The sequence below is a fragment of the Sander lucioperca genome, chromosome 1 (genome assembly GCF_008315115.2).
Source record: "Sander lucioperca isolate FBNREF2018 chromosome 1, SLUC_FBN_1.2, whole genome shotgun sequence".
Lineage (NCBI taxonomy): Eukaryota > Metazoa > Chordata > Actinopteri > Perciformes > Percidae > Sander > Sander lucioperca.
The window spans coordinates 67,501-75,000 of record NC_050173.1 but is presented as its reverse complement, the minus strand read 5'-3'; the positions used below and the strand labels follow the sequence as shown (position 1 = coordinate 75,000).

Below are 7,500 nucleotides of genomic sequence, written 5' to 3'. Positions count from 1 at the left end.
TGTGCTGTTACTGAGCACTGCTGGTGATGATGTTGAGATGATGTTGACTACCTTTTTCTGTTTCATGTTGTTTGTTTTATTGTATATATTTTAATATGTAACTATTATACTGCTGAGATTCTGGATCTCAATGGGATTATTTCCTGGTAAAATAAAGGTTCATAAAATGTGTTTCCAGTTAATCTGTCTGATTGGACCTCTTCCAGGACTGGAGTAAAGCTACATGCTAACGTCAATAAAACAATAATAAAACAATAAAGCTACATGCTAATGTCAATAAAACAAAGCTACAAGTCAGGAGAACCTGTGTGTTACATTCAACTTCTGTCTCATGTTATAGACTGGTCCCTCTCTGCTGCACCTGTCTCATGTTATAGACTGGTCCCTCTCCGCTGCACCTGTCTCATGTTATAGACTGGTCCCTCTCTGCTGCACCTGTCTCATGTTATAAACTCGTCCCTTTCCGCTGCACCTGTCTCATGTTATAGATGTAAAAAGTATTTTCCTGTTCTGATTAATTCTGGCAGAAAGTGCCCCCCCCCCACCCCCCGTAACTGTGTAACTGTGTCTGTGGTGCGTTCAGGTGAACCGGACCTTCCAGGAGCTCAGTGTGTTCAGGGACCTGGGCAGGATGTGGGAGGAGATGAGACCCAAAGTCTGGAAGTTCATGGAGAACAGCGAGCAGATGGACCTGCTCCGGGTAAACACTCTTCTCTTTATATTATATTATATAATCATATACCTTCACCCCCTCACGGTTCCCTCTTTCTTTATTATATTATATAATTATATACATTTACCAGGGATGTTCACCCTCTTTTAGTTGTGTTGACTGATGTCAGATCAGTGGTTGATAATAATAATGTTTGGTTCAGACTCTGCTGAAGAACAACGTCACCGCCAGCTTCTTCAGAGATCAGCTGAGCGGCACCGACTGGACCGTCGCCGACGTCTCCTACTTCCTGTCCAAGCAGGCGCCGGACCCCCGCAGGCCGGGCGGTGCCGTCACCTGGAGGGAGGTGTTCAACGAGACGGACCGGGCCATCATGAGCATCTCCCGCTTCATGGAGGTAACACCTTTATCTTCTTTAATGCTGCAGATATGAATCCATCTATTATTGTCTGGATGAATGTATTAAAGAGATATTTCACGGTTGGAAACATGAATACATCTTTAAATTGGGTCACTTATGTAGTAGAAATGTGAATTTTCTTTTAGAATTTGGTGGCTTCTAGGCCGAGAAAAGCCATAAAATTAGAGATGCACCGATTGACCGCCCGGTGACCAGAATTGGCCGATTTTCACGTCATCGGCCATGACCGGTGACCGGCCGGTCAGTCTGACATATGCCGATTTTATGCCGGTCAAATGCACTCGGGCGCCGCATGATTTACATCACGCAACACCACACGTGCACATGCAGGATATCCGCTGTATGCATGTAGCAGCGGCACACTGCCGCTCCATCAGCTGTTTATGAAATGTCATTAAGTCGTAATTACACACGGCGTGTGTGTGTGTGTGTGTGGGTGTGTGTGTGTGTGTGTGTGTGTGTGTGTATGTTTGTGTGTATGTCTGTGTTTTTATCTCTCTCTCTCTCTCTGTGTGTGTGTGTGTGTGTGTGTGTGTGTGTGTGTGTGTGTGTGTCTCAGTGTGTAAACCTGGATAAACTGGAGCCTGTCTCCAGCGAGGAGCGGCTGGTGAACCGGTCCATGGAGCTGCTGGAGGACAGGAAGTTCTGGGCGGGGATCGTGTTCCTGGACGTTGAGCCCAACGCCACCGAGCTGCCGACCAAACTCAACTACAAGATCCGCATGGACATCGACCACGTGGAGAGGACCAATAAGATCAAAGACACGTAAGCATACACACACAAACACACAAACACACACACACACACACACACACACACACACACACACACATATACACATACAGTTTAGAGTTAAAGGTAATTTCCCTTCCATCACCAAACCCACCAGACACCCAACATGTAAATAATCAGGACTTTTAGCGTGTATAGAGCCAGCATATCTCCACCAGACTCCATGTAAATAATCAGGACTTTTAGCGTGTATAGAGCCAGCATATCTCCACATGTAAATGGGTGAATTAAGGGTTTATTTCAACCAAACCAGAGTGGTGATTGTTGGAACAGTGGAAAGATGAACCAAGATGGCTTTTGATTTGTTTTGTTTTATTTAGTTTCTGTCCACTTTGAATGAAGTGTCTTTACGATGATAAGAATACTGTTTATTTACATGGAGTCTGGCTCCATCAGAAGATGTTGTACTGTCTCTTTAAGTGTTTTGAAGGTGACCCACTCTGTTGTCTCCCCAGGTACTGGGACCCCGGTCCCCGGGACGACCCCTTTGAGGACATGAGGTACATCTGGGGTGGGTTCTCGTACCTGCAGGACGTCATTGAGCAAGGCATCATCAGAGCCATGACGGGCACCAAGGAGAAGACGGGCGTCTACATCCAGCAGATGCCCTATCCCTGCTACGTAGACGACATGTACGTTTCACCTGTTCAGACTACTTTCAGCTGTTTATTTCTACTATTTATTCATTCATTTTAGCTGTTTATTTCTAACATTTATTCATTACTTTTAGCTAACTACCTGTTTATACTTCTTCTCTAACATGCACCATGTACTATTGCTGATATTTTCTTTTAATCAAATCATAATTTATATTTTTATAGTTGTAGTTGTATAGTTGAGCTAATCTACAAACTTTCCACATACCCCTCTCGTTGGGATTATCTGACTATGTTTACATGTAAACATCTTGTTTTACACGGCTGTATGTAAATAGAATATTTGCTTTCAGTAGCCATGGAAACAGCTCAGAGGAAGATTGGCTTTTTTTCAGAATAAGGGCAAAACTGTATGTAAACGTGGTTATTTTCTTAATATGTCCCCCTGTATTCCCCCTGTTGCCCCCCCTCAGCTTCCTGCGGGTGATGAGCCGCTCCATGCCTCTCTTCATGACGCTGGCCTGGATGTACTCGGTGGCGATCATCCTGAAGAGCGTGGTGTACGAGAAGGAGGCGCGGGCTGAAGGAGACCATGAGGATTCTGGGATTGAACAACGGCATCCTGTGGGTCAGCTGGTTCATCAGCAGCCTGATTCCTCTGCTGGTCAGCGCCGGGCTGCTGGTGCTGCTGCTCAAGGTCCCCACCAAATCATATTCACTGTTATCAATCAGTAGTGGTGTTAGAAACAGAAATAGTTCCCTATGTAGTGTGAAAGTTATCCTTTAATAAAGTTGTGTCTGTGTGTTTTGGGTCCAGGTGGGGAACCTGCTGCCCTACAGCGACCCCGGTGTGGTCTTCCTCTTCCTGGGATCCTTTGCCGTGGTAACCATCATGCAGTGCTTCCTCCTCAGCACGGCATTCGCCCACGCCAACCTGGCGGCCGCCTGCGGAGGGATCATCTACTTCACGCTCTACCTGCCCTATGTGATGTGTGTCGCCTGGCAGGACTACTTCGGCTTCGGAGCCAAAGTCTTCGCCGTAAGTCCGCCACACTCACTCACGTTTGTTGTTATGATGCTGTGTTGTTATTGGACAGAGTGAGACATGTGTCCACCCCCCTGCAGAGCTTCCTGTCCCCCGTGGCGTTCGGGTTTGGCTGCGAGTACTTTGCCCTGTTCGAGCAGCAGGGGGTCGGCATCCAGTGGAAGAACCTGGTGTCCAGTCCTCTGGAGGAGGACGACTTCAGCCTCCGCACCGCCATCATCATGATGTACGTCGACTCCTTCCTCTACGGAGTCCTCACCTGGTACATCGAGGCCGTGTTCTTAGGTACACACACACACACACACACACACACACACACACACACACACACACACACACACACACACACACACACACACACACACACAGACAGACAGACAGACAGACAGACAGACAGACACTCACCTTTAGTAAAGGGTAACTTCTGGATTTTTCAACCTGGGCCCTGGGTGTCTAAGTGCCTCACACACCGTCAGTTAGGGTCACCCACCAGACTCCATGTAAATAATCAGGACTTTTATCATCGTAAAACATACTTCATTCAAAGTGGACAGAAACTAAATGTTTCATGTTAAACTAAAAAGATCTTACTCTTTAACTAAAAGGTCTATCTCTGTAGGGATCCTTTCATAATGTTGTCAGACATTTAGAATAATAATCTGAGTCTGTCAGCAGCAACAACAGAACTTTTAGTGACTCTAACTGATTCTAAACACTCAATATTGAACCAAATTTAAAGATTTTTGTTCCAGTCAGTCACTCAGACACAGAAACATGGAAGAATAGGGTCCAGGTTGGAAAGAAATAAAGTTACCCTCTAAGCTGTAACATGTGAAACCAGCCAGCTTCAGCCCCTTCTCTTATTAAATGTTTAAACAGATATTGTGATGATCAGTCTGAGTTTTCTGTGTGTCTCAGGTCAGTACGGGATCCCTCGGCCCTGGTACTTCCCCCTCAGTAAGTCCTACTGGTTCAGAGAGAAAGAGGGAAAGTCCAACAGCTTTCCTCTGAGCCGGAGAGGAAACCCAGAAGGTGACATACACACACACACACACACACACACACATACACACACACACACACACACACATACACACACACACACACACACACACACACACACACACCCACATGCGCAGACGCACACACACACACACACACACACACCCACATGCGCAGACGCACACACACACACACACACACACACGTACACACACACATGCACACACATGCACACACACACACACACACACACACACACACACACACACACACACACACACACACACACACACACACACCCATTACATCATCTCTTTATTTATAAAGCAGCTTTCATGTATGCAGCCCAAAGTGAATGAAATGAAAACCCAGATGAAATCCAGCCAGTGTAGAGGTCTAAGGTGGAATATTGTCCAGTCTTCAGGAGTTTGTAAGGACTCTGCAGGTGCCTGAATAACTAGTTTTTGTGCCTGTGAAAACACCATAACAATAATCTAAGTTACTGAAAATGGATTGATGAACAAGTTATTTCTGTGTCTTGTTGAGACGATAAACCCTTTTATTGGATGTATATTTTTCAGCTGGTAAAAGACAGATTTAGTAAATTCAGGAGTCAATAATCAAACCAAGATTTCTGGTATGATTTGTAACGTTCATTGGCTTTTTTTATTTATTTTTCTTATGCAAAACACCTATTTTGTAAATATTTGTTTCTGTATTTATTGTTTATTATTATATCAGTGTTTAATATGTTTGCCTGCACCAATCACCCAGGCAGATTCCACGTAAGTGTAACTTATTGTGGCAATAAACACGTTTCCGATTGTGACAGTGAGCACTGACCTTTAAGACTTTTATTGTGAAACTCTGCGGCTTCCTGCGTGTGTTTTGCAGCTGTGAACATCGAGGAGGAGCTGGCTCACCTGCAGCCCAGCGTCTACATCGAGAACCTGGTGAAGGTTTATCGCCACGGGAAGAAGCTGGCGGTGGACGGACTGACCCTCGGCTTCTACGAGGGACAGATCACATGCTTCCTGGGACACAACAGAGCCGGGAAAACCACCACCATGTGAGTAACGAGTCACAGGGACAGAGACAGACACTAGGGCTGGGACAGAGACAATTCAATTCAGTTTCATTTATAGTATCAAATCATAACAGGAGTTATCTGAGGACACTTTACAGATAGAGTAGGTCTAGACCACACTCTATCTGTAAACTATAATTTACAAAGACCCAACAATTCCAGTGATTCCCCCAAGAGCAAGCATTTAGTGCTACAGTGGTGAGAAAAAACTCCCTTTTAAGAAGAAACCTGGGACAGACCCAGGCTCTTGGTAGGCGGTGTCTGACGGTGCCGGTTGGGGATGTGATGAACAGTGGCAATAACAGTCACAATAAAGATAATGGATCAGTGACTAGAAATAGTAGTTGTAGTAGTTCATGGTGTTGCAGGGCACTGCAGGGCACAGCAGAGCGTAGCAGGGTGTAACAGGGCACAGCAGGGCGTAGCAGGGTGTAACAGGGCACAGCAGAGCGTAGCAGGGTGTAACAGGGCACAGCAGGGCTTGGAGCAGGACAACGGAGACAGCTGCAACCATGATTTAGGTGCCATCCTAATACGAGGAAACATGCTGGACGAAGAAAAAAAACATAAGGACTCCGGGGGAATAAGCTCCCCAGAACTAAGTTAGTAACAAGCATTTCTGGGACATGGAGGCACACAGATGGAAAGAGAGAAGCTTAGTGTGTCAAAGGAAGTCCCCCGGCAGTCTAAACCTGTAACAGCATAACTAAGAGCTGCAGAGAAGCAGAGATAGGGAGGCGGCGCACCGTGACTGTGGCTACACACCCTCCCCCGCCGGTCTAGGCAAACGCTGCAACTCCTCACTCCCTAAATATACGTAAGCTTTCTATGAAGACAGACACTAGGGTTGGGACAGGGACAGACACTAGGACTGAGACAGACACTAGGGCTGTGACAGAGACAGACACTAGGGCTGAGACAGAGACAGACATTAGGGCTGAGACAGGGACAGACAGGACTGATCCAATTCTTCCCTGATACATGCTGATTGAATTGTGTTGTGATTCTCATGTATTGTGATTCCTGACATATTGTGACTTGAGTGTTGAGTATATTGGGATTTTATTTTCCTTCTTTAACAAAAACCTAATGATGTTGTCCCTGTAGGTCCATCCTGACGGGTCTGTTCCCTCCGACCTCTGGTACCGCCTACATCCTGGGCAGAGACATCCGGACGGAGCTGAGCGCCATCAGACAGAGTCTGGGAGTCTGTCCTCAACACAACGTCCTCTTCAGCATGTGAGTCTCCAGCACCGCTCAGAATCTCATAGTATAGTATGTCGGAAAAAGTCAACCTGGGAGTCATCTTGGACAGCAACTTCTCGTTTGAAAACCACATCAACCAAATAACCAGGGCTCTCATTTATAAACGTGGCGTACGCACAAAACGGGGCTGAAAATGTGCGTATGCCACTTCCCACGCAAAGGTTGTGATTTATAAAAAACAAACTTGACGGGAGAATGTACGGTCCTCCACGCAAACTCTGACCCATGCGTACGCACATTTTGGAGACAATGGGAATTGGCGACGCAGATGGTGAGGTGGTGAACTGAAGTCAGACTGCAGAAAGTAAATGTGGGAATAAGGATTACTCGTAATGTTTTCTAGTATTGATGCCTCACGCACATTTTTTCACTCCATATCATCCACGTTACCATGAAGATTAAATCCAGCAGTGTTATTTGCGCTTTTACTGAGTGATAATTGTTCCATAATCACCTCCAACTTAAATCTTAAATAAAAGTTTGTTCTTAATATTTAATCGCCGCTGTCTCATCATCACATTGTCTGCTACGGAGCGCAGGCGGCCCGACTGCATGGAATACAGGATAGCATTTAAATACCCTAGCATTAGATAACGGCAGAACACAGTGTAAATAACA

The 7,500-nt window shown here is 45.8% G+C and overlaps 1 pseudogene; it reads left to right on the top strand.

The window, feature by feature from the left end:
• The window catches only part of LOC116051175, a 25,081-nt pseudogene that overhangs the window by 3,805 nt on the left and 13,776 nt on the right, over positions 1-7,500 (top strand).